General features: G+C 44.6%; 1 protein-coding gene across 2 annotated transcripts in view; it reads left to right on the forward strand.

Annotated features, from left to right (window-relative positions):
• PUDP (pseudouridine-5'-phosphatase) overlaps nucleotides 1-27,553 on the forward strand; it is a 591,649-nt gene that overhangs the window by 190,042 nt on the left and 374,054 nt on the right. The window lies entirely within an intron of this gene.

The raw sequence follows: 27,553 nt of genomic DNA on the forward strand, positions 1-27,553 counted from the left end.
AGATAATGGAAAGGTTATGATTAGCAGCCTTCTGGGATAAAACGCAGGAAGTGGAGAGCACAAAGATTGCTTCCTAAGGATTGTTGGATAGAAAATAGTTCAATAGCATCAGAGGAACAATTGCCAATTCAGTCCAATCAGAGGGGAAAATTGTCCGTTCACTGTTATCAGAGGGCAGATTGCCAATACTATCGATGAAAACGGTTTCAAATTATCCCATTGAACCTGAGACTTTGGGTCCAAGTCTACTAAAAATAACTATTATGGCTGTGCTTTGTTCTTTAAGAAAATTCATGGGCCTCGTTCCCTCCTCCTAGCCCTGAAAATAGTAATTGCCGTGAGCTCTTTCCGGTTAAGTCTCTGAGCTGATTTCAGCCCAAAGGTCGTTGGGTAATCTTCGCCAGTGGTATTTATCCTCCCGAATTTACCGTTGAGCAGACCGCAAGCGTGGCAACCCCTGCTCGGCGGAGGCCGGACACATCATAGATTTCGGTGCCAGTGGATGTCAGAGCTGTGACTCCCACGCACGCCCTCTTAGTTCAAACCGGTTCCTCTTTCCAAGAAAGACCGTTGTCGCATTCCATGTCAGTCTCCAGGTTATCACTTTGAGGGCTGATAGACTTGGCTCTTGCATGAGTGTCAAGCAGAACCTTCAGGAAAACGTTGGCAGCTACGAGAAGAAGCACCAGAAAGGAGGCTGGGTGAGGAATGGGGTGGGGGCGGAGTCATCCAGGGAGTGTGGGACACGTGTTGGCCATGCCGATCCCACAGTAGTGAATGGAGCAGGTGGGCATCCAGGGATCCGAACTGAAAGACACCCAAGCAGTAAAGAGGTGACTGAATCTTGAGGAATTTTAGTGTCTGGAAGCCTTGCACTTGCCTGTGCCCTTGTGTTCTCCCTTTCATCACTGCCCTGCTCTCTTCCCCTGGAGGCTGATGGGCATGGATGCCATCGCACCTCTGGCTTCCGGGGGGGGGGGGGGGGGCGTTGGCCAGTGGGGAGCTCCAGCTGCACAGTGAGCCAGGAAGAAGAGAAACGTGAGTCTCCCTGTTCCCTTGGCTGACTTCCTTCCAGGCATGTTGTGGTGGGTGAGCTGCTCCTGCCCTGATGGCCGCGTCTACACAATCCACCGTTCTGGTGTCCGCCATGACTCCTTCCCTCTGCCCTCCTGTGCCTAAGGGTTCAAGCAGCATGGATGACCCAGGCCCCAGGTGACTGCAGACTGCCCCCTGTCCCCCTAGGCCGTGGTTCTCAACCTCAGCACTACTGAGCATTTCAGGAGGATCATTCGTTTTGCATGTGTTGAGAGTTGTTCTGTGCACTGCCGGATGTTTAGCCTGGCCTCTACACACCCCCGCCACCCACACGTCCTCGGATTTGGCAACCAAAGATGTCTCCAGACATCTCTAACCTCCCCCTGGGGGACACACAAGCTCCCTGCGGAGCACCACTGCTCTCCACCCACACCGTTATAAATAGGCCTGTTACAAGGAGATCCTTCTCTAATTACTCTGTCTGAATTGAGTCCCTGACTGATTCAGAGAGGAAAGAACGAGAGACTGTTTATTCTTGAGGAAGCAAAAGGATGTTAGGAAAGCTTTTATATCTGTATGGCTGAAAAAGAAAGGAGGACTGTTTTTCAAAAGAAGCTACAATGGCATTACTTAGCTCTAAGAAGATGATGCTCGTTTGCTAAAACCTTTAGTTTCTAGAAACTTACAGTACTGAAAGATGTGTCCTCTAACGTCGAAACACTTTTAACTATTAAAATCAAGGAAAGATGGGTCTAGGGCGTCATTCTGAACCATTAACATCATAGGGGACCCTTGGCAATGTCTGGGGGCATTATTGGTTATCACAACGGGAAGGAGAAAGAGGGAGGCCACTGGCCTCGGAGAGGAGATCAGGGCGGTCTCAACATCCGACAGCACACAGGACGCCCCACCCCAGAGAGTAATCGGGCCCCCAATGTCAGCAGTGCCAAGACTGAAAAGCCCCGGTCACAAAAGCTGTGTCACTCTAGGCATCTAATTTAACTCTAGAAACTTCAGTTGACAAGGAAAGCCAAAGGGTCAGAAGAGAACATTTCCCCAGCATCTGCCCAGCTCTTGCTTCCCAAGGTACCAACTATCTTCTCCTACCAGTGTTTACAATTCTATCACCTAGTCTTTGTGTGTGACACACCGGCCCTCCCCGCCCAGGGGAGGTTTCCGTGGCTATATGGTTCCTTCGTATCGTCGCACAGACTTCTTTAGCAAGACTGACAGACACCTCAGATCCAGTCGTGTGGTTGTTGGAATTCTGGTGTGACTGTCTGCAAGATGGTCATTGCTGCTTTTCAGAGGAGTGAGTGGACGATCATTGTCACCGAGGGCATTGCTCCACAGATTGAACCGTAAGGCAGGTGCCCCCTGGGCCTTGGGCTTACATTTCTCCTTCAGTTAGGTTATAACTGAGTGAGAGAGGGAAGACAGGCACGTGAGAAGTTAGGTAGCAGCACTGTTCTTAAATACCCACACAAACAAGGTGGCAGCATGAGGGTGTGACGGAGCCAACGTTCATCAACTCAACCGTAAATGGCCTGCTTGAACGGGAATCTACTTTTGATCTTGGGCTTCTAGACGTTCCATTGCTTATGCGAAGGCAACACAGATTTTCCTATCTTCATTTGCCCACCGAAGCCTGCAACAGCACTTTGAGAGGGAACCATGTGTTGGGACTCCCGGCGCTTAATGTGGAAGAGGCGTATGCATTTGACATGATCCCTGTGAGCGTTAGCATGGAAGGGTCGGGGTGGTTGATGTTCACAGAGCTCCCTCATCCATATCATTGCCTGCGGTACCACTTGACATCACTGTCATCTTCCTCTCTATCATAGCCCCACTTTGTGAGTTTCTCTTCTGTGCTAACACCATACTGAGCGTTCTAAATATACGGTCTGTTTTAAATCCTCAACAATGGTCTTAATGGGTATGCATGTGTTATGATGACAACTACAGACAGGGTCAACGGGGCTGGCAGGCCAACCATGACTGGTCCATCTCCACCTGTCCTTGCAAAGGGAGTGGTCTGTATCTCACTGCATGACTGACGGATGTTCATAAACGTGTTTGGAAGGAGCTGGGCAGGCTTCACACATGAGGTGGACCTTTAGCCAGCCCTTGTAGGACAGGGCTTGACTAAATGAAGATGAAAAGCTAGGAGACACTTTATCTCACGCAGATGTGGGCAGATTGCAGAGGCCCTGGAGTCTCAAGTTAAGGAGCTTGGGTTCTGTCACTTAGAAAACCATGGCCCACGGGCTAAATCCAGCCTGTCCCCTGTTTTCAGCATTCTTGCCCATGAGCTAAGAATGGTTGTTATACATATTTAAATGCTTGGGGAAAAAAATCAAAAGAATATTTCACAACACATAAAAATGATATGAAATTAAAATGTTGGTGTCCATAAATAAAGTTTTATTGGCACTCTGCCACCCCCAGTTCTGTATGTATGCTACAAAGGCAGAGCTGGACGGCAGTGACATGGACCATTTGCCCCTGAAGGCAAAAATAATCCTTACCTGGCCCTTTACAGGAAACATTGGCCAACCCCTGCTTTAGCTACTCAAAAAACAGCCAGCGTTGTTTCGTGTCATAAGCAGGAAGATGAACCCTTTATCACATTTGTTAATTAAATGTAGCCATTCAAGCAATAATGGTGGTTGTTTAAGGCAAGGCCAGAAAACCAGTAAGTGGGTTTGGCTCTTACATGTGTCCGGAACCTTCCATTGCTGAAAAAACAAGTGAATGTGGTCCATCTTGACATGCATTTTGGTAAGGTGAGTCGGAAGACAGGTGTTACTTCTGGATTCATATAGCTGTTTCCCAAAGGGCATGCTTCCCTGATGGGTAGCTGAAGATGCCTGAACGCATGGGATTCCTCCACAGTTGTGGGCTCATGTGCCCCATGGGTCATCTTATGCTCAGTCTTCCCTCTTGGGCTCTTTTGTCTTCTGCATCCAATCCCACAGGACCCAGTCCTACAGGTGGACATAATAGGGGAAGGTTTCCCTCTTACCAAACACCCATAATAATAATAATATTAACTAACAAAGACAAAGCACCTGTTACGTATGGAGTGCTTTTTCATGTGCACGATTTACATATCTCATCTTCTATATAAACTCACTCCTATAAAGCTTGCAATCCCCAGGTAGATATGTGATCCCACTTTACGGTGAAGGAGACTGAGGCACGGGGTGGTTAAATGACCTGCCCGTGATCATAGGCTCCAGTCCAGTCCCTGGTGGACCTGAGACTCTGTCAAGCCAAGACCCTCTGGAGGAATTGAATGCTTCCTCCTGCGTATCCTGTGCCATGGTTGCCAGTGGCTGTGCGGGGAGGTGGGTCTTCCGGTTCATGATACATAACAGAAGAATGCTGCACCTTCTTCAATATAGATCAGATCCTACAGCACACAGATACACATCTGTATTATCAGAATCATCCGTGCATTCAAGAATTCAGACCATGCTACCAAATTATGTGACGTAGGAACCAAAAGTCTCCACGGCGACCTGTGTTAGTTTTCCTGATGTTCAAAGGATGTTTCTGTTACTTCGCAGCTAAGTGATCTTCTCTCTCTGGGATGCATGTTTTCTCCTCCTCCCACCTTGTCTACTCTACTGCAGAAGGTCCAAGATTGAAAGTGGGAGCCATCTGAGGATGAGGGCAAGGGGTCAGTCCCTCGTTCTGGATGGGTGGACAGCAACCACAGTGGATCTAAAACAGGAACCCATACTTTGCAAACCTGGTGAAGTACAGAATTGAAACCTGGTTTTAGCAACCAGCTCATAACATGTCCAGCGGCAATCTCCAAATTAAATGGACCTTAATTGTACTTTACAGAAATGCACAAAGAACAGCATCTGTTAGCCATCCCATGTCCTGCCAAGTCTTCCTGCCCTAGAACTCCGTCAAAACACAGGTCAGAGTAGCTCGGAGCTAGAAAAGTCTACATCGCTAAGTACCAGGGTCACGTGAAAATTGAACACCAAGTCCTAGACCCCCGAGGCATCTTCCGTGAAGCACAAAATAAAACACCTAGTGCATTGTACTGCAGGAGGGGGAAAAATGGTATAGAGTGAAGGGAGCCCTCAGCGACCTCACACTTGGGGGACAAAGCCAATTAACCACATTGAGGGCTGTGAAATTACACACCCACCTTACACAGTGACTCCGGTAACGTGATCCCTGAGAAAGAGCTCGGGCATCAGCAAGCACTCAGGTGCGACGTGTGGACGCATATACAGTGTTTGATCTGCCCTGTGTCAGCATTAAGGTGCACAGGTGAAAACGTCTAGCGTTGAGACAAAGGAAGCGTGTGTGTTTCCGACAGAACGACGTTCAATATAGAACTTATCACAGCACTGTCTCATTACATCAGATGGTCGAATCTACCGATTCTGCTTCAAGACACAAGGGTCTGAGACTCTGAAAACATGCAGGCTTGTCCTCTCTGCTTGCGGACCGACCAGTGGAGAAGCCAGAAATAAAAGTGTACATCAGCAGTAACAACTCAGCATGTAAAACCCTGTCCAATCATCTGCCTGTAAAAAGAAACAATAAATCAAGCCTCAGTCTATAACATGATCAGGCACAGACTTCTTTTTTTTTTTTTTTTAAAGATTTTATTTATTTATTCAAAAGAGATAGAGACAGCCAGCGAGAGAGGAAACACAAGCAGGGGGAGTGGGAGAGGAAGAAGCAGGCTCCTAGCGGAGGAGCCTGATGTGGGGCTCGATCCCATAACGCCGGGATCACACCCTGAGCTGAAGGCAGACGCTTAACCACTGTGCCACCCAGGCGCCCCCGGACTTCTAAGCTTGTGTGTTTTTGGGGTGGGTAGAGGCAATTTCACAAGTACAGTCCTGAAACGGTCCTCCTAGGAAAGAACATTGGCTGTCCTGTAAGAAGAGCCCTATGCCTAGCGTCATCCTGGCACGGCAGTTACGCATGTTTAGTAACTGGGTGATTTTATTCCCTCCATGGGGACCCACGGGGGGCATTGTTTCATGTTACATTCCTGAGTCAAAGCGGCAGGGAATTCTGGAATTTAAAAATGAGTTTTAAATGGGCCGTTCACTGGCTTTACCTCTCCAGAGAAATCCTATATATCTATTATATAAAATCTGCAATGATACACCATGTTTGGTCATTGTGAGGAATTAAGCATTTGACGTTTTCGTTTTGTCTTCTCTTTGCAAATATGCAATACTTTTTTTTTCACTACCAACAGAGCCCAAATCGTTAGGACCAACAAACATCCTGTTCTGGAATTCCTCCACTGTTTGGTCCCATCCATCCCTTGTCAGAACTCACGTTTCTGGTGGCTAGCATTGAAACAAAAAACTCTCTCTGGCAAATATATCAGTATCAATGATGTCCTGGAAACCACATACATCCTGTTTTCCAGGGCAATCTTTGGAAAATGAGCTTTTGAAAGTCTTTTGTTTTTTAAATGCTACATACAGTCTTCTTCCATAAGTAGATTTAGAAACAAACACACCAGCACATTCATGCTTTGCACGATGCAATGACCCATGGTTTGGTTTGGGGAACACTCAGCCTGGCCAGGCACCTTCAAGAGAGCAAAAACCCCACTCCATTCTTGGCTTGACAGTCCTGTTCACGTAACTTCATCAGGCTGGGAACCAGCTGGGATTTCTCCTTTACACGGATGGTCACAAACTGCTGGTGAGAAATCGTTTTCATCTGCTTGTTTTCAGAAAACAAAGCTCATCTTAAACTTGTATAAGTAAGACTGTTCTCCAAGCCCTGCTCTGAGGATGATTGAGGCCGGTAAACTTTTGCAAGTCTTAACTACAGAAATGTTCCTAAAGGAATGACTCCAAGCTTTGGAAGTTCTGTCATAGGATACTGCATTAGAACAATGACTATGCCCTACTTGGGGCACGGACACGGTGATTGTTATTATAGATGAAGTTACCCCAAATCCCCCCAATATTCCAAGTATGTGACAATACCTACGTTCCTTTCCTGGGGATTGAGGTGAGTCTTGTGGTTCCAAAGCATTTACATTTGTGTTCCTATGTTTGTACTGCTTGCATAGAATCACATTACCAATAGGAATTATCATCAGAACCTTCGTGAATACTGCCTTACGGTGATTAAGTGGTTATCTTCACGCTTGTCTCTCTGAGTAGCTTCTTTTCACTTCCCCTGCACTTGGAGAAGCGGTTGTCATAGTTCTTTGTGACTAATGAGGTCAGGCTTTGTCTTCGACAATCCAGGAACAAGATTCTTGGTATTTTGAAAAAATTGGTAAAAACAAACACAGGAAACCACATTGGCAACACTGGACTCAAAAACCAGAGATGGGGGGCACCTGGGTGGCGCAGTCATTAAGCATCTGCCTTCGGCTCAGGGCGTGATCCCAGCATTCTGGGATCGAGCCCCACATCAGGCTCCTCCGCTGGGAGCCGCTTCTTCCTCTCCCACTCCCCCTGCTTGTGTTCCCTCTCTCACTGGCCTTCTCTCTCTGTCAAATAAATAAATAAAATCTTTAAAAAAAAAAAAAAAACAACTGAGAGATGGAGGAACTTGATGGTCATTTGTACAATGTCCAGTCTTCCAGGGACATTTTCCTGGTGTTATGGACTGGCTTGTGTCCCCCTCTCCCAAATTTACACATTGAAGCCCTAACCCCCTAATGGGGCTGTATTTGGAGATGGGGCCTTATAGAAGTGATTAAGGTAACATGAGGTCATTAAGATGACCCTGATCCAACATGAGAAGAGTGCATGAGGACACAGACACAAACAGCGGGACGACCGTACAAGGACATGGGCAGAAGATGGCGTCTACACGGCAAGGAGAGAGGCCTCAGGAGGGACGAGCCTCAGCCCTGCCTGGATCTCAGACTCCCAGCCTCCAGACTGAGAGACAATAAATGTCTGTTTTTGAAGCTGCCCAGTCTCCGGTATTCCACTTTGGCAGCCCCACTTGACTCATCCAGTTGGTTTCCCCCATCTCAAAATCCATGTCTTTTCTTCCTCAAAAGTCAGCCTTAAGGACTTGTCCTGGAAACCTGAACCAGTTAATCAAACCTGACTTGAATCACATTTGTTGCCTCCTCAGCCAGTGTCTGAATTGAGTACAAGTTCCTCCCTATGGCTTCAATCTTTTTATTCTTTATGCCCTGTCTTCACAGCTAGAAGGCAAGACATTTGCTACTTTTGTATTTCCTTGCAGTTCATTCCAATAACGTAGGGCTACTGGATTTGGCAAATAGAAATACAGAATGCCCGGTTTAGGTGGAGATTTAAATAAACGGCCTGTCTTTTGTAGTTCAGGTATATCTCTGCAATATCTGGGGCACACTTCTAGTGAAAGCGCATCCGTCGCTCATCTGAAATTCAAATTTAACCGAGGGCACTGTATTTCATCTGGCAGCCCAAGTTGTTGGAAGTCTCAATTTGATGGAAACGGGAGAAAAACTTAATCAGCAACTGTACAAAGTGCACGTTGACACTATCAGTTCATCAGCCGAGTGCCTCGGGCTACAGGTGCTCTGCAGAGTATGGGGAGGAGGATGTCACTGCAGAATGTAAGCAACACGGAGGGCTTCGTGGAGGAGGTGGTCCTTTAGCTGGATTTTGCAGAGAGGGGTGCACCTTCCTGGGAAGAAAAAGCTGAGGACATAAAGACTGTAGGCAGTAGCTTTTCCAGGCTACAGAGAGAATGGCAGTTAGGAATCGGGGAGAACAGCTAACAAATGGTGGTGATAATTCAGCTATGAAGCGAGTGCCTGGGAGTGTGGCTTGCATGGACGATGGAAAGAGAAGGAAAGAGAGAAACACCTTGAAGTGGGGTTTGGGTGCATACGATGAAATGTGGTTTTTGCCTGAGTGATGAAACTTGGGAGACAAGGGAAATTGCCCAAGGTCAGTTGGGAAAAGGAAATGTGGTTGATTCTCATTATGCACTGAAGTAATGTTTACTATAAAGTCACAGTGAATACTGAATCAGCGAATAATGAACATGGCTCCCAGGGGAAACCCAGGGTTAGGTTCCTGTGAGCCTCTGCTCACAACATTCCCATCACCCAATCAATACGTAACCTCATTTTGTGTGAATTGCTATTGAAAGAAAGACACCTTACGGAATCTATAGTTGATTCATTCACTTCGAATTTGGGGCCAACAGCGTGGTATCTCATGCCTGAAAAAGGACGCTTACCTAACTCATGCATTTTTCATTGTAAGGCACGTTGAACATCTCTTGAGCTTAGCAATGCCAAACGACACTTTAGCACTGCACTCACGGGCCATTTTAAACAGTGAAGTCGGCAACAAAAAATCACAAAAATGAAAGAAAATGTGGCTCCAAGTCTACCGGGTAAAGGACGCTTTTCTTGTGGTGTGAGAACTGAAACAAGATGGTTTTCCTTGTTGGATTCCACTAGGAAGCTGCATGTCAGCTGACTCAAGTTTTTTGCCGCTCTACACGTGTCTGTGAGTGTGAAAGCTTCACAAGTCTTGATGAAAAAGTTATAAATTGAACAAGTAACAGAGTTGGAAAATGCAGACCCTACAAACAATGGGGTCAACTGTGTTTGGTTTTAGACATGAGTTATGGGAGGGAGTGGAAGATGATGGGATGCCACATTCCCAGGGTTTTTGAAGGGTGGCGATCACTGCATACATGAATATAGTCAAGATCATATATGAATATAGTCAGTGTGCGGAAGTTTCCCTTGTGTGCTTCTTCATGCGGTATGCATCCCTAGTCTACCACAGTTGGCCATTGGGTCAACCACCAGGCAGAATAAGCCCTATAGAATCTGGCACATGGTGACCATTCTGATTCAGACACCATGATTTCTCTTCTTGTCTGTCTCCAGCCTTGCTTGGCCTAACCTCAGTGTTGGCTGTATTGCCTAATGATTCACCTGCAGTTCATAGCAGCCTTCGTATGCTGCTGAGAAATGACCTCTTAACTCACTGAATCAAGTCTCGGATCTCCCTGCCCTCATTTCTCCAGTGATTCCTGTTTGTTCACACCCCCATGCAGATGGTTCCTTCCCTCCTTTCTGCCCTATCTCTAGTGGGTTTTTGCACCCACACATTCTGCTGGTCCTAATAACTTCCTCTGTCAGGCCTAAGGACGTCTCCAAAGATGGAGAAACAGCTCAGTAATCAATCTTGAGGAAATCCCAGTAATAATGTAAAGCACAAAGGTCATTAAGTCAATACAGGTAAAACAAATCAGAAAGGTAAAAGAAGAAAGAAAAAATATGATTAATTCCTTTATTCATCCATCCCACCCAACAAATATGTATTGAGCACGTAACGAAACAGACACGTCGCATGGCTGACAGAAGAGAAGCTCAGACATAATGATCAGTGATATCCAACTCAACAGAAAAGGAAAGGGAAATATTAATCCAGAATGTCGGAGAGAGCTAGCGAGCCAGACAACATCACAAATAGACGAGAACTAAGAACATGCTTCTATCCCCTGTCACATTCATGAAGCGAGGAAAAAGCTCAGCGTGCAGTATCTTTGCCTCCAAAGATAAAATAGAACGAGTTGGACTCACATTTATATTTGGCTGCATGTTGGTCTTTTTATTATACCGAGACTACATCTTGTGTAATGATTCACAGTGTGTGTCCTGGGTAATCAGCTCAGTGAGTCATACCTAATTTCTTCTTCTAGTTCCAAAACTCCTTCCTGAGACAGTGGCCAAAACAGCCTTTTTCCCTGTGCCAGAGTACAATACGAACTCCCAAACCCATCTTTTGTCTGGGGTCCGTTCCACGGCGTTCCTCTGCGGGAGGTGTGGGCTCTCGTTGGCGGTACTGTGGCTGGGAAATGGCAGGGCATCTTGAAATGGTGTTTGGAAGCCTCCTTTTTGGAAGGTCCTTCCTGCTCCACGTTCAGCCAAAACAGGAGATTTCAGTGTCCTTGTCACGTTCAGGCACTGGCAGCTCTCCCAAAGTCATTAATGAGGACGCCAGATACTGTCAACCATGATACGTCTTGTTGTGGGTTCTGTGCCTGTGAAATGAATTTCCTCTTGATAATAAAATGTTCACCCACATGTGGTAAATTGCCTTTTCTGGGGCCATTTAAATCAGATTTAATGCAGTCTCCCTTCCCACATAGAACTGAAGAAACACGGTCCGTGGTTGTCACACAGCAATCCACATTAGCAGCATGGTTGCTTCAAGAAATTATTCCTTCAGAAAGGAATTTTTACATTTCATTCCAGCTGACTGCATGCTCCTGACTTCCAAACTTCTGTCCAACAACGGTGATGAACGTTTGCAGGGATGGCGCTCTCTCTCAAAGGGAGCACAGTTGGGGTTTCTTGTTGCCATGGGCATGTGTTCCATGGAACCAACTGTAAGAAACATCTCTGACCACGTTCTTACCATGTGAACAAGTCCAAGCTCGGGTTCTGACCGCCATCGTTTCGACTCTTGACAACCTGTGCTCTAAAATCCTACAGCCTCCTGCCCCAAAGACAAGCCTATTCCAGTTCTACCGTATGGCAATTCCCAAATTTGATAGGAAGTTGCAACATGACAGAGACTGGCTCCTTGTCAAGCCCTCAGAAGTCTTTGCCATGGCAGACGCTGAGTGAAGGTGAAGACGGGGATTCCAAATAAAGCATTTTGAAGATGTACCTTAATAAACCATTGTAGTCAAATGTCTGAAGCCCATACCCTGAGGTCCTTTCTAACATGTCTGTTCGTTATTACCTTCTTTAGTCATTGTTTCAAATTGCTTTCATTGGTAGTTTTGCTTTTAAAACATTGTTATTATTGGGACATCTGGGTGGCTCACTCGGTGAAGTGTCTGCCTTCAGCTCAGGTCATGATCCCAGGGTCCTGAGATCAAGTCCCACATCGGGCTCCTTGCTCAGCAGGGAGCCTGCTTCTCCCTCTGCCTGCCACTCCCCCTGCTTGTGCATGGGCGCGCTCTCTCTCTCTCCCTCTGCTTGTGCTCTCTCTCTGACAAAGAAATAAGTAAAATCATAAAACATTGTTATTATTGAAGTATCACTGACAAACAATGTTACATTAGTTTCAGGTGCAGGACATCATGATAGAACACTTATATAGATTCCACAATGCTCACCCCATGAGTATAGTCACCGTCTGTCACCATGCAACGTTATTACAGTAAGATCGACCATATTCCCTCTGCTGCACTTTTCGTTCCCGTGACTGACTTATTTTATCACTGGAAGTTTGTACCTCTTAATTCCCTACCTATTTCACCCATACTCCTACCCACCTTCCCTCAGGCAACCACCTGATGCTCTTTGTATTTAAGAGCCTGTTTCCGGGGGCGCCTGGGTGGCACAGCGGTTAAGCGCCTGCCTTCGGCTCAGGGCGTGATCCCGGCGTTCTGGGATCGAGCCCCACATCAGGCTCTTCAGCTATGAGCCTGCTTCTTCCTCTCCCACTCCCCCTGCTTGTGTTCCCTCTCTCGCTGGCTGTCTCTATCTCTGTCAAATAAATAAATAAAATCTTTAAAAAAAAAAAAAAAAGAGCCTGTTTCCGGGGTTTTTTGTTTGTTTGTTCATGTGATTTTTAGATTTTACGTGTAAGTGAGGTCATGTGTACTTGTCTTTCTCTTTCTGACTTGTTTTACTGAGCATGATACACTCTAGGTCCACCCACATTGCCGCAAATGGCAAGATCTCATTCTTTTTTATGGTTGAGTAATGTTCCTGTGCGTGTGTGTGTGTGTGTGTGTGTGTGTGTGTGTGTACACGTATCACATCTTCCTTTTCCATTTGTCTATCATGGACACTTCTGTTGCTTCCATACCTTGGCTGCCATAAAAATACTGCAGTAGGGGCGCCTGGGTGGCACAGCGGTTGAGCGTCTGCCTTCGGCTCAGGGCATGATCCCGGCGTTATGGGATCGAGCCCCACATCAGGCTCCTCCGCTATGAGGCTGCTTCTTCCTCTCCCACTCCCCCTGCTTGTGTTCCCTCTCTCGCTGCCTGTCTCTATCTCTGTCAAATAAATAAATAAAATCTTTAAAAAAAATACTGCAATAAACAAAGGGGTGCGTATATCTTTTCAAGCTTGTGTTGCTTTGGGTAAATACCCAGTAGTGTGGTTGCTGAATTATACAGTAATTTTATTTTTAACGTCTTGAGGAACCTCCACGATATTTTCCACCAGTTTACATTCCCACCAACAGAGCACGAGGGTCCCTTTTTCCCCACATCCTCGCCAACACTGGTCCATGACCTTGAAGTTTGATGGTGTGGTCTACTCTCCCCTGGGGCCCTTGAACTTGACTGCCCATTGGAATCACCTGGGTAACTGAAAAAGTACTGATGGGAACTCACAGCGATTTGAGGTTGTGACTGGGGCAACAGGACTTTACAGACTTCCCAGGAGATGATTATGTGTGGCGAAGGCCAGGGACGCCAACTTTCTTAAGACTGTCCTTTATATTTCTTGCTTTGCCATGAAGCCAACAAGACTTTTTCTACCATTAAAAGAACAACCAGGAATATTTCTTTCAAGAAAACAATCCAAACCATCTTCAAAACAGAAAGGGGCTAAAGGTCCATTTGGCACCATATATATATATATATATATATATATATATTTTTTTTTTTTTTAATTTGGAGCTGCTTTCCTTTCTGTCCTTGTCACTTTGAAGGAGGCCAGCTCCTCCTCAGAGGACGATCAGCCTTAATGCAGAAAATGTGTGCTGCTAATGCCAGCTCCTTCAGTTTCTACCAAGTGAGGATGTGTCATCAAACACATCAGGCAGTACTTCAGCTAAATGATAGGATTCTCCAGGCACAGTCTTCTGGTGACTTTCAAAGAAACCCAGGGATTCGCTGTTCCTTGTTCAACTCATTGTGTCTTGCATTTATTAATTCTCTCACCCTTGCATTGCAATTGCACATACCCTAGACAAAAGACTTGTCAATGGGCTAAGAAACTAGAATCCCACCCAACCCAAAATAAAAGAAAGGGATAAACCTTACTCATAGACTATGTCTGTCGATGACAAGACTTTCTTGGATCATGAGTCCCTATTACAGCCCAGAGGAACATGGTTTATATCTGTCCTTTCGTCATGCTTTTGAAAATCTCTTTGAAAGAAAATTAGCATTTTTTTTGTAACCGTGGCTTTCAAAATAAACAGTTCCTGTGTTCTCAAGGCACCGGAACTTCAGTTATCAGCCTCATGAAAAATTTTTTATCAATTAATAAAGGACCTGCTTCTTTTCTGTATAGACTTACTTCTACAAGAACTGTAATCGTGGAGGTTTAACATGAGACACCCTTTAAATTTATTCTGGGAAACAATTTAGCCTGATGCAGATCCTATCAGAAGAATGAGTTCCTATTTGCATGGGTATTTTACACTTAGATGTTGATGGCTAGGGAGCTGTGATCGCGTATAGCATAGACCACACTTCTGTTTCTCTGCTTCCTGGGAAGGCTGAGATATGCTAGGATTTTTTTTTTCTTTTGTTTTGTTTAAAGTTTATTTATTTATTTTGTAATCTCTACACCCAACGTGGGGTTTGAACTCATGACCCCAAGGTCAAGAATCCCATGCTTTTCCAACTGAACCAGCCAGGTCCCCATTTCGTTTTTCTTCACAACAGAAAAACCTTTGGAACTTCAAATCCTGGAAAGGTTTAAGTGACCGTTTATATATGATCAAAACTCACACCATGCATTTCTAGAAAGAACGGTGATAGCAAACCTCAAGACAAGTGTACACATATCTTTTTATTGAATTCCGTTTGTTCTGTTTTGGAATAGTACCTTATCCACAGTGTATCTGGCACACAGGTGTGTGCCCTTTGTGTTTTTCTACAATGTACGATGCTGTGATTTAACCTGCAGCTGGCGAATTTTGGATGTAAAGGGCCAGATAGTAGATATTTTTGGTTTTATAGCAGTCGAGACCACTCTGTCTTAACTAGTTGCTACTGGCATAGCATGAAAACACAGACAATATGTAAACTGCAAGGGATCAGAATATGGCACTCCAAAATATGCCACTTCGGCAAATGGATTATTTTGAACTAAAAGCAATTGAGAAACAGCAGACACAAAAACTTCCCTTCCTGCACCTGCCCTCCATATACTCTGCCCAAAAGCAGAGTATAAATTTCTTGTGAGAAAGGTGCCCTCCTTTCTTTTCCTTTTACCAGGATGGGGAGAGTGACTCATCATTACAGAGGGGGCATTAATACTTAGATGAGTCTGCATAAACAGCCCTTACTAGAATAACCCTGATCTTCTGTTGTTTCCTTCATGCATTTCCTGGTCAGTGTGTATAACTTATCACCCTTTGTTAAAATGATACATAAGCCCCAAGTCTGACACCTTGTTTCAGTTTTCATTCTTTTTCTGTGAACCTCTGTTACATCAATAAACATTGTATGCCTTTTTTATTAATCCCTCTTTTGTCAGTGTAATTGCAGACCCCAGGCACTGAACCTAAGAGGATAGAGGAAAGATTATTCTTTCCCTACAATACAAACAGGCACGGCCATATTCCAGTAAAACTTAGGTGGTGGGCTGGACTTGGCCTCTGGGCTGATACAAACATTGACCACCTGGATGATGTCTTTTCAGGTTTATATTGATAGGAGGAGGAGAGCCTGGTGAGTGGATTTAATTTATTGTGATGACACCCCTCTAAAGATATCCTTGAAAGTAGTTTTGCTCTAGCAGGCACTTAACACATCGAAGTCTGCACCTGCCTCAGACTGTTCCTCAGCAGATCTAAAACTTTCTGCTACTAGAGTAGACAGACATGTTTGACCTACTTCTTTCTTACACACTGTCACAAAATCTTAATTGTGTGTCTTCCCAAGAAGACGTGGGTTCTATGATGAGAGGGGCAGTGGGTGTGTTGTTAGCCATTGTACGGCCAGCACTGAGCATAGGAACCAGTATAAAGAAGACCCTCAAATATTCATTGGCTCTGGGTTTTGTATTGACTAAGTTCAACCACACAAAATTGTCATGTGTGTTGGCTGAAAATGGTTGCATTGTATCAGTTTCTTGTGGCCCAACCTAAAATCAAAGACGGCTATGAAATCCAAAGGTGACCACTGACCATGACAGTTCCTAATAAAGATAATGGGGAGTCGTTAGAACCATGTTCTCCCCGCTCTTATGGTCACACTCTCCCATGGATAAAGCAATAAAGTCCAAATGTGTGCGTCTATCTTTTATAAGTGTTCGACACATCAGACCATTATGTAAGTCTCAAAGCACAATACCCATTCCCAGGAAGACTCCTCATTCCCGAGAGCAGATGCAGATTACTCGTCAGTGGCCTTCTTGAAAACTCAGAATTTCATTTGGAGTGGGAGGGAACCTTTTGTCAGCCTTTGTTAGCGAGTCGTTGCTTTTAGTCTGAGAATGTGCTGACAAGAGTCAGGCGCTGTGTCATTGGCACCATTTTCCATAGTGTGTTTGATTGAGGTCAGTCTCGGTGTCCTGGTTGGAGCCTTTCAGTCACTCATGCATTTCCTGGGGGCTGCCTTTGTGAAAACTAGATGGCATCCTCACTTGGACATGGTGAATGGTTACAATTGGCTGAAAATAAAAGTGAATGGAAACGAGCAAACCACCCCTGCCTCTGACATACAAACCCCCCTGTAACGTCTTAGAAAAGAACCGCATGGGGCGGGAAGCGTCAATCAAAATTCAAACTATTACGGAACTCCACCTTGAGCTGACTCACTGCATACGAAATGGAAATCTGAACCTTTCCTTCCCATTCACCCAGGGATATCTTTGCAATCCCCCCGAGCTGAGCACGTCCAATATAGGAGCCAGTAGATCTCAGAATTTTTTTTTTTAAAGATTTTATTTATTTATTTGACAGAGAGAGAGACAGCCAGTGAGAGAGGGAACACAAGCAGGGGGAGTGGGAGAGGAAGAAGCAGGCTCCCAGCAGAGGAGCCTGATGTGGGGCTCGATCCCAGAACGCCGGGATCACGCCCTAAGCCGAAGGCAGACGCTTAACCGCTGTGCCACCCAGGCGCCCCATCTCAGAATATTTTTAATGCCGCTGATGGCATTATAGTATTGTAAACAGAGGAGGCAACAAGGTGTGAGGACTGAACTAAGCACACTCTGACCGACTTAGGTGAAGCTTCTCCAGTTTCCTGAGAGCACAGCTGAACCATACTTAGGGAGTGTATTGTTTTTGGAAGGTGCACCTGCTTCCATAAGCTCTAAGTGAGCCCGCTGACTTTGGGATCGTCGACCACACAAGTCTATGTATCGGGTGGAGTCAGCTGTCAAGAAAAAGTTAGCACCTCTCCAGGTACCCAACTGCAAGCAAAGGGAGGGTGTCCCTGGCAGTTTCAAATCCAGACACAATGTGAAGTCTCAGTCTCCTTTGACAGGTTCTGGTTGGGGAGTTTATTAACTTTGTCCCTTGCTAAGATGTCGGGCTCTGGAAAGGACAGATTGTAGCTGCGTGTAGAACAACATAGCCGTGTCCAGGTCCTGGTAGTTAATTTATATCTGTTCAGTGAACAGACACATGAATGAAAACGTACAGTAAGTGGCCGAAATGACATTGCAATTCTAGTCCTCTGACAGTAGGTGAAATCCCTTGCAATTTCCCCATTCTCTCTGTATGCTCCTTATTTAGAATAGGCTCCTGTTTTAAAATTACTTCTTAGGGACGCCTGGGTGACTCAGGCAGTGAAGCATCTGTTCCTTTGTCTCAAGTCATGATCTCAGGGTCCTGGAATTGAGTCCCACATCAGGCTCCTAGCTCTGCCTGCTTCTCCCTCTGCCTGCCACTCCCCCTGCTTGTGCGCAGGTGCTCTCTCTCTCTCTCTCTCCCTGACAAATAAATAAATACGATCTTAAATAAAAATAAAATTACTTCTTAAAGGTTCATCTTAACGTAAACATTTCTCATTTAAAAGGTATAGACTTGCAGAATGCTCTATACTGCACTTAGGATGAGACACATAACTTTGTGCCAAGCTCTCTGGTGGAACGCGAACAAGAAATCATCATAAGGTTTGAAGGGAGGCCATTTACACCATCTGAAATTTGGGGGCTGGACAACATTTTAATCGATGGAGACATGAATACAAAATCACTTTGAGGATGCTCTTATTATTTGCCTGGAATTCTAATCCATCTGTTTCTGATGGGAAAACGGAGACCCACAGGCGTGAAATGTCACAGCGTGAAGCAGACTTAACCCAAACCCAGACAGTTGCCCCTGCGCTGAACTGTGATGTGCATTTGGACCACGTGTGGTTTGCATTTTCCGTCCCATAGTCAGCTGCAGAACACGGGCTGAATGCCAGAGAGAGGAACCCAGTAATACAATTCCATGCCATCCTGTCAAATCAGCAAAAATGACCATGTGTTCATGCTGCCATCGTCTAGTGTTGGCACAGTGAGGTGGCTCACGGGCGTCTCTCCCAAAACACTGCAGATGCAGAGTCCCCTCTGAGCTGCCTCCTCTCTGGACACCACTTTCTCCATGACACACACAGCGGTGACCTCGGGACTTGCATGGTCCTGCACCATGAGGAGTGCATGTAGACGGTCTCTGACCGTTGAGGGTAAATGCGACATGCCCTCAAGTCTTCATTTAGAAAATCCCTTTTCCATTGAGTAGGGTACTCCATAGCCCCACAAGACATCCTAACAAGAGGAAAGGATGGGATTGGACAAAGAATCTGATTTCTGACTGCTAACCGTGGACATTTCTACATAACCGCGAGTGATGTTATGCAAGGGATCTCTTGATCTTTAATGGGAGACATAAGGATTTTATGAAGCCGCCCTGCACTGGACAGAAAATACCTTTTGTCTGTATCCAACCAGCTGTTTGCACTGTCAGAAGCAGATCGGCCTTGCTGCCTGTGATAGCTGATGCAAATAATATCTGATGGAATCGTAATTAAAACCTGGGAAGTTCATCCCACTAAAAGGTTTGCAATAGACACCATCAGCACAACGCATCAAGAGTGCATATCAGGTGCCTCTGATGGTCGTCCAGTAGCAGGAATTCCTTGTTCTTCACGATACCTGAAGATGGGTGGGATCACAGAGAAACCAGCTAATTTATTCTATCATTTAAACAACACAAGTTAACACTTCTCTTTTACTTAACCTTGAACTTTGCGGAGCAGACCCTCCCGGGCAAGGACAGTGCCGCCATCCATCGTCATAACTGAAAATCGTGTGGCTTACACTTTATGAGGGTGGGGAAGACGTTGTAGGTCCTCAAACAGAACATGCCAATAGCTGGAAAACCAATCTTAGACTCGAAGCCAGTTGCTGAAAATGCCCTTTTCATTGCGGTCAGCTCAACTCCAAAATTAGAGGGAAAAAAATTAAAATTAAATTAGAGAAAAATGACAAACTGCAGAGGGTCGTGTTCTTTCCTTTGCATTAACCTGAATTACTTCCCCCCATCCCCCCACCATGCCGTCTCTGTGCTCTTACTCAATTTCCATCTTCCTTCATCACCATCACTTGGGGAACGGGGGATATGTGTCTGAGCCCAAGCCTAGGAATATGGGAGGTGGGGGCTTGAGAACCTTCTGTAACTTCTTCTGTCCAAGACATTCAGATGCACCCTGAAGATCCACCTGAGAAGTTACCTCACCAGCTCAGTCACTGCTTTTCAGCCACTGGGAAGTGTTGTCTATTAAAGACTTTGTGAGCTCCCTGATAAATGCCTGTGGATCTTGCTTATTGAACTGGGCAAATCAATGACACTCATTTCTGCTTGCTGCTGTGTTTCTATCCCCAGTCCCCTTCAAACCCTCCTGTGGGGTGCCTGTGGGGAAATTTAATCCTTCCTCAGTAACACCGTAGGAAAGCTTTCTTGCTCTGGTCCTTCCTCCACCCCATGCTGTTTAATCCCCTGCCACCTTGAAATCCCCTAAATGCAAGAGGTGTGGTTCAGAGACAGTGTTTCGTGCTATAGGCTTTCTAAACTTTTTTTAATCACTTCATATTCTTTCTTATGTTAGGATTGATAATTTACACTGTTGTCCTATGAAAGAGTACCCAACGTGACAGGAGTTCAAATAAATCTTAAGTTTACAGGTCTGTCTGCTTACTAGGAATACAGTTTCAAAGGTGAACTGATTAGAATCATCCCAGATTCCAGAACGAATGGTAAGTTAGACACGATTGCCTTTGAGAAGGTAGCAAACCTATTTATAGCTAATACACGTGCTTATAGAGGGATTTTGCAGGAAACTAAGGTTCACTGACTGACTCAGTTCCTACTCCATGTCCAAGTGAGGCATCCTATAAGAACTACAGAGGCTGGAAGGTGAAAAACTGCATTTCCTAGATGCCCTTGCAGCTAGGGAAAAAAACTACATTTCCCAGATGCCCTTGCATCTGGGTTCTGGGATGTGATTTAGGTTCACCTGTCAGATGCATTCTCTCAATACTTGCTTCACGAACTGAGTCAGGTGCTGAGAAAAGGGCAGATCTTGCAGGTGAAGTGGGGTTCCGGGTTAGGTCGTAGATGCAGCAGCTCCCGTGCCCGCCCCTCCCCCCCAGCTGTGGCGAAACTAGCATTTTCCCAGAGGGCTGTTTCAGTCCTGTTGACCTAGGGGTCCTTCCTGGAGACGTAGCCAGTGATTTGTAGACACATCTTCCATGTCAGTTGCTTTGTGCAGAAGATAGCTAGAGCAGTGCTTGTTATGAGCAACTGAACTGCAGCAGATAGTTAGGTATTCGCCATCAACAGTGTATGAATTCGTGTGCTCACGGGTGACGGGATGGAGGTGCAAGGGTACAACTGATAGAAATCATTTCTTGCCACATTTCATTTCTGGAAACGACCATTGGAATCGGCAGTGCTCGCACACTAGTTAAACTGAAAGTAATCGCTGGGAAGTTTAAGGAAGACTTAACTATAGTGGAATAAAAACTAAAAAGAAAAACATTTCCTCCAAGTCTTTGAGTTACTATAGGTTTGAAAAGAGAGGGGATTCTTGGATTTTGAAACAGAGTTTCAAAATGTAGTTTTGAAAACTTAGTATTGAAATTAAGTTTCAATATCCAAATCAGTGTCATCCCACAGAGGAAAGCACAGTACAGAGTCTTCTGGAGAGAAATGTGATTATTCCCTTAGTCTCCTAAGGGACTTAAGTTAATGGTCCCAGCATACTTATTTAATCCAAGTAAGGAGGCACAGTGGGGAACTTAGCCATGGGAAAGGCAATATGCCTGCTCGAAAGAAAGGATGCCATTCCTTTTTCATACGGAGTATTTGATTGGCATGTAGATGGATCAAAATCACCAGAATGGTATGACTTCACACTTCATTTGGTGCATGTGAACACAACCTATGGTTTCCCACTTTGAGCTCATTCCTGGGCCAGTGCATGCTACACTGTACCCTCACATCTGTACCAAAAACAGAATTGTCTCCAAACAGCTGCTCATCTTCTCAATATTTTATGTCTCTATTGGTGGTCTGCTTCCTCTGTTCTTGGTCTGAAACGACTTATGGGGAATTTAACCAACAATAATCAGTGAACCCTATTAATAAAATCAGACGGGGTCCTTGATTTCTGTTTGTCGAATGATGTTTACTGCTGGATACACATGAGTTAGTTAATACAAACGCTTTCGCATAAAATGGATAAGAGATTTTTAAAACCTGTAACATAGGGGCGCCTGGGTGGCACAGTGGTTAAGCGTCTGCCTTCGGCTCAGGGCGTGGTCCCGACGTTATGGGATCGAGCCCCACATCAGGCTTCTCTGCTATGAGCCTGCTTCTTCCTCTCCCACTCCCCCTGCTTGTGTTCCCTGTCTCGCTGGCTGTCTCTATCTCTTTTGAATAAATAAATAAAATCTTTAAAAAAAAATAAAAAAAATAATAAAACCTGTAACATAATGAGACCCAAGAAAGTGTTGGGGTTGGGGGGAAGAACGGATGCGCAGTCAGCATTTGTGATTCAGTAAATGCTTAGTTGGGGGGGGTACGGAAATCCTAACCATAGCATTGAGTTGAATCCTGCCAGAGGTGTTTAAACTTTAATCTTCCTGATTAGTGTTTTGCTTAATGGAAAAACAGCTGCATATTCTTAGGTCATGTCAAGATATAATGCCATTTGATGTAATGGCATCATACAAGAATAAATTGGTTGTTCCATCAATCTGAATGACAAGTTTTTCTACTGCCAGTAAAAAGCAGGTAATTACCTAGTGCCCATGGGTCTTGACAGATATCGAATACACAGTGAATGTAATATATGGTTGAGTTTTCTGCTCCTAGCACACTTTTAACATACATAAGATATGACATGATGTAATTACCGACTCATTATTTGATCTTGGTGCTGATTCATTTAATAGGTTTACTTCGTAAAAAAAAAAAAAAAAAGGCAAAAAAAAACACTATGAGCCGTTTGGACATTGACTTAGTCAGTGGAATCCTTTTCATGAATTGGGTGTGAACTCCTCATTGTTTGATGATGTGAATGCATTTAGGCGACCAGAGTGTTAACATTCAATGAAACAAGTGTTTATCAATGCCAATCTACTAAGCCAGAAGGATTACTTTTTAAAAAATATCTATCACCTATCTATCCATCCATCCATCCATCCATCCATTTATCCATCTATCTAGCTATTCCTCTATCTATCATCTATCTACCTACCTATCCATCCATCTATCCATCCATCCATCCATCCATTTATCCATCCATCCACTCATCTATCTATCCGTCCATCCATTTAGCCATCTATCTAGCTATCTCTCTATCTCTCTATCCATCCGTCCATCCATTCATCTATCCATCCAGCTATTCCTCTATCATCTATCTATCTATCTATCTATCTATCTATCTATCTATCTATTATTGGCACTTGCCTTTATTTCGCAGTATCCCAGAACTAAAGGTGAACATAGATTCCTTACTATCTCTTTATTTTAAAAATGGGGAAAACTCAAAATGAACTATTGGGACTATATCAAAATAAAAAGCTTCTGCGCAGTGAAGGAAACAATCAACGGAACTAAGAGACAACTTACGGAATGGGAGAAGATATTTGCAAATGACATATCTGATAAAGGGTTAGTATCCAAAATATATAAAAAACTTATAAACCTCAACACCCAAAAAAACAAATAATGCAACTAAAAATGGACAGAAGACATGAACAGACATTTCTCTGCAGAAGACATCAAGATGGCCAACAGACACATGAAAGAATGTTCATCATCACCTTACCATCACGGAAATGTAAATCAAAACCCAGTGAGGTATATCACCTCACACCTGTCAGGATGACTAAAATCAAAGCCACAAGAAACAACTGGTGTTGGCAAGGATGTGGAGGAAGGGGAACCCTCCTACACTGTTGGTGGGAATGCAAATTGGTACAGCCACTCTAGAGAACACTATGGAGGTTCCTCAAACAGTTAAAAATAGAGCTACCCTATGACCCAGCAATTGCACTACTAGGTATTTATGCAGAGGACACAAAAATTCAGATTCGAAGGGGTACATGCACCCTGATGTTTATAGCAGTCTTATCAACAAAGCCAAACTATGGAGAGAACCCAACTGTCCATCAACCGATGAATGGATAAAGAAGATGTTTGTGTACACAATGTGTACACAATGGAATATTACTCAGTCATCAAAAGAATGAAATCTTGCCATTTGCAACAACATGGGTGGAGCTAGAGAGTATTATGCTAGCTGAAACAAGTCAGTCAGAGAAAGACAAAGACCATATGATCTACTCATGTGTGGAACTTAAGAAACAAAATAAACAAATAAAGGAGGGGGGAAGGAGAGAGGCAAACCAAGAAGCAGACTTTTAACTCTAGAGAACACACTGATGGTCACCAAAGAGGAGGTGGTAGGGGGATGGGTGAAATAGGTGGTGGGGATTAAGGAGCGCACCTGTGATGAGCACTGGCTGATTAAAATAAAAACTTCTTTAAAATGGGGAAAGCTCAGGTGCAAGGAAGAAGATGAAATGGTTAAAGTTCTTTAATAATAAACATCAAAGTCTGGAATGTATCCAAGATCTCCTGGATTATAATTCAGAGTACTTCTATGCAAAAATGTTGATAACCAAAGTGCTACACTGTTGGACATCTCCCTCAAAGCCCATATGTAGTTTCCTTTGTATTTTGGGGCTCTTAAAGATTGCCTTTCTAGCAAACTGAAGATCTTTGTTCCCATCAGATGCAACCAAGCCTGCTTTAATGAAGACACCTCATGAAGTCATTTAATTCATTTGATTGGGTTGAGTTGACTTTTAATGTAGGCATATGTCCCAGAGTCTGGGGACTTCCACGGGGTACATAGGACTGCCAGATCTTCCTCTGAGTTCTTACAACCTGATTTATCTGACATGCTAAGTAGACTGTTCTCTGTAATATTTGGCCGGTGGTCCCAAAAGGAATTTGCTCCAAGCACTGATGGAAATAGTGCAGTAGAACTCACCCCTTATCTTCCTGTTTTGTCAGAAAGGCTCACTGAAGCTTGTGTGAGGAGGAAATGTGACCATATTGATTTCGTGCGTGCTGATGCTCAGCTTTCTGCATTTTTATGGGTTGAATTGTATCCCCACTGCTGCCCACCCCCTTATATGTTGAAGTCCTAATCACCAGAACCTCAGAGTGTGTCACCGTATTTGGAGATAGGGCCTTTACAGAAGTAATTGAGCTAAAATGAAGTCATTAGGGTAGACTGTAACCCAATATGACTGGCATCCTTATAAAAAGGGGAAATTTGGATACATTCATGGACAAAGCGAAGACTGTGTGAAGGCACAAGGAGAAGGTGAACCTCTATAAGCCAAAGAGAAGGGCATGGAACGGATCCCTCCTTCACAGCCCTCAGAAGGAAGTAACGCTGCCGACGCCTTGATTTCAGACTTCTAGCCCCCACAACAGTGACACAATAGATTTATGTTGTTTTAAGCCACCGCATTTGTAGTCCTTTGTTATGGCAGACAGAGGTTACTAATGTATGCATGCAGAGTCATGTTAACATGAGGGTTACAAAATCGTAGACATTCATGATTGATGAGGGCAAGCTTGCTGTTGGTGGCCCAACCCATCATGGTTTGTGTGGGAGTTTCCTGGTGGGGACATTGCAAGTCCCGAATCAGGGAAACCTCTTATTAAAGAGCAAAAAAGGACGATTGGTCGCTCGCATTGGGCACCTAAACTTACCCAGCACTGCTTCCCTCTGGTGTTCACCAGTCTGTCTCCCCGAGTTAATTTCCTTGTTCTCAAGAGTAGCCTGTCAAAATGAAGAGTGGCAGATGTGGCCTTGGGAGGAATATGGCTCAGTGATTAGGACAGGTCTTGTGAGTGCCTGGCATCCTTCAGGGCTTATTCAAAAGTGCTGATGAAAAGACTTCCTGTTTCAAAACAGATTCCCCATAGTCCTGCAATCATCTACAATTCCACAGCCCTTTGGACTTGCCATAGATTTTTCAGTGTCAGAGACTATTTTAGGTCAGATTTCCTGGAAGTGGAGCTTGAGCTGAGGAGTCACGGGCAAGTGATTTACTGATGGAGGGCTCTGAGGGGAAACGTCCCAGGAGGTGTGGGAAGCAGAAGAAGCAGGGAAGAACATAGACGGAGTCTCACTGCAGCTGAGCTTGTCTGAACTTGATCCCATGAGTGGCTCTGGAACACAAGTAGTGCTGTGGATATGCCCCACCTTGTTCCAAAATTTAACCATTTTTCAGTGTCCAGTTCAGTGACATTAACTACCTTGATATTTTTGTGTGACCATCACCACCATGCATGTCCAAAGCACTTTATCATCTTGCATACCTGAAACCTTGTCCCCATTAAACAACAACTCCCCATGTCCCTTTTTCCCTTCATCTCTTCCAACTGCTATTCTACCTTTTTGTGTCTATGACTTTGACTCTTCAAGCTACCTCATATAAGTGGACTCATGCAGTATTTGTCTTTTTGTATGTGGCTGATTTCACTTAGTATAATGTCCTCAGGTATCATCCATCTTGTAGCAGGTGTCAGAATGTCCTTCCTTTTCAAGGCGGGGTCATACTGTATTATAGTATAGATCACATTTTGGTGGATACTTGGCTTGCTTCCACCTTTTGGCCATTGTGAATAATGCTGCTGTATGAACATGGATGTAAGATATCATTCAAGATCCTGCTTGTATTTGAGTACATATTCAGAAGTGGGATTGCTGGATCACGTGGTAGTTTCATTCTTAATTATTTTGAGGAACCGCCATATTGTTTTCCATAGCACCTTCATCATTTTACATTGCCCGCAAGAGTGCCCAGGGGTCCCTTTTTCTTTATATCCTCACCAATATTTGCTATTTTCTGTTTGTTTGTTTGTTTGTTTTAAAGACTTCTTTATTTGAGAGAGAAAGAGAGAGAGTACATGCAGAAGGAGAGGGAAAGGAAGAAAAGCAGACTCCCCGCTGAACATGGAGCCCAACGGAGGGCTCCATCCCATGACCCTGAGATCATGACCTGAGCTGACATCAACAGTCAGATGCCCAAAGGACTGAGCCACCCAAGCACCCCAGTTAGTTTGTTTTGTATAGTAGTCATCTTGGTGTGTGTGAGCTGGTCTCTCACTTGCCTGATGATCAGTGATGTTGAGCTTCCTTTTACACTTTTGTTGGATACTACGTGACTTTTGAGGCCAGATTATAAAAGGCCAATGTCCCCCTGATTTGCTGATACACTCACTTTTGGAGCCTTAATTCATCACACATGAGTCCAGCATGCTGGGAGGAAGCCCAAGCTTCCTGGAGAGGCCACATGTGGTGCTCCCATCAAGGGTCCCATCTGAGCACGGGAGTCTTCCCAGCCCAGGCACCAGTCTAGTGAGTGAAGAAGCCTCCAGGGAATTCCAATAACCAGTTCTTCAGGTCACTTGAGGTCATTTGAACCTTCCAACTGAGACCCCAATCGTCATGGAACAGGACAAGCTATGATTACTCTGCTGAGTCCAAATTCCGAACCTACACAGATTATGACTCTAATAAAATGATTAAATTTTTTTTGTCCCTAAATCTATGGGGGGGGGACTTCTCTATACAGCAGTGGATAACTGGACCGTGGTCCTATCAGTCATTGGCTTTGAACCACTTCTGGGGAGGAATGTTACCTCCCAGATATTTTCCATTTGGCTGAGAGCAGCTGGTATAGCTCTGAGCTTGTAGCAGCCAATATTCTTCTCAGCTGGAGAGTGGGTACCCAAAGGGTAGAGAGTGAATCTGGATGGGCCACCAACAGTATCTGTTATCCACCGACTAGTATCTACTAACACCTCTAGTAATTCATCTTGCCTAGGTTAGAGATTAATATTTTGCCATGCAATTAACAGTGCCAAGTTGAAAATAGATTGGAAAAGTGAGTGAGGACCAAGACAAAACCAAAACAGGGAAGGTGAGTAATGGGCTAAGCCCGTAATGGCCGTATTTCACAATTCTTCCTAGTACTAGGCTGCTGGTTCCTCATTTAAAGACGTACAAGGACAGC

The sequence above is a fragment of the Ursus arctos genome, chromosome Y (assembly GCF_023065955.2).
Source record: "Ursus arctos isolate Adak ecotype North America chromosome Y, UrsArc2.0, whole genome shotgun sequence".
In the NCBI taxonomy this organism is placed as follows: Eukaryota; Metazoa; Chordata; class Mammalia; order Carnivora; family Ursidae; genus Ursus; species Ursus arctos.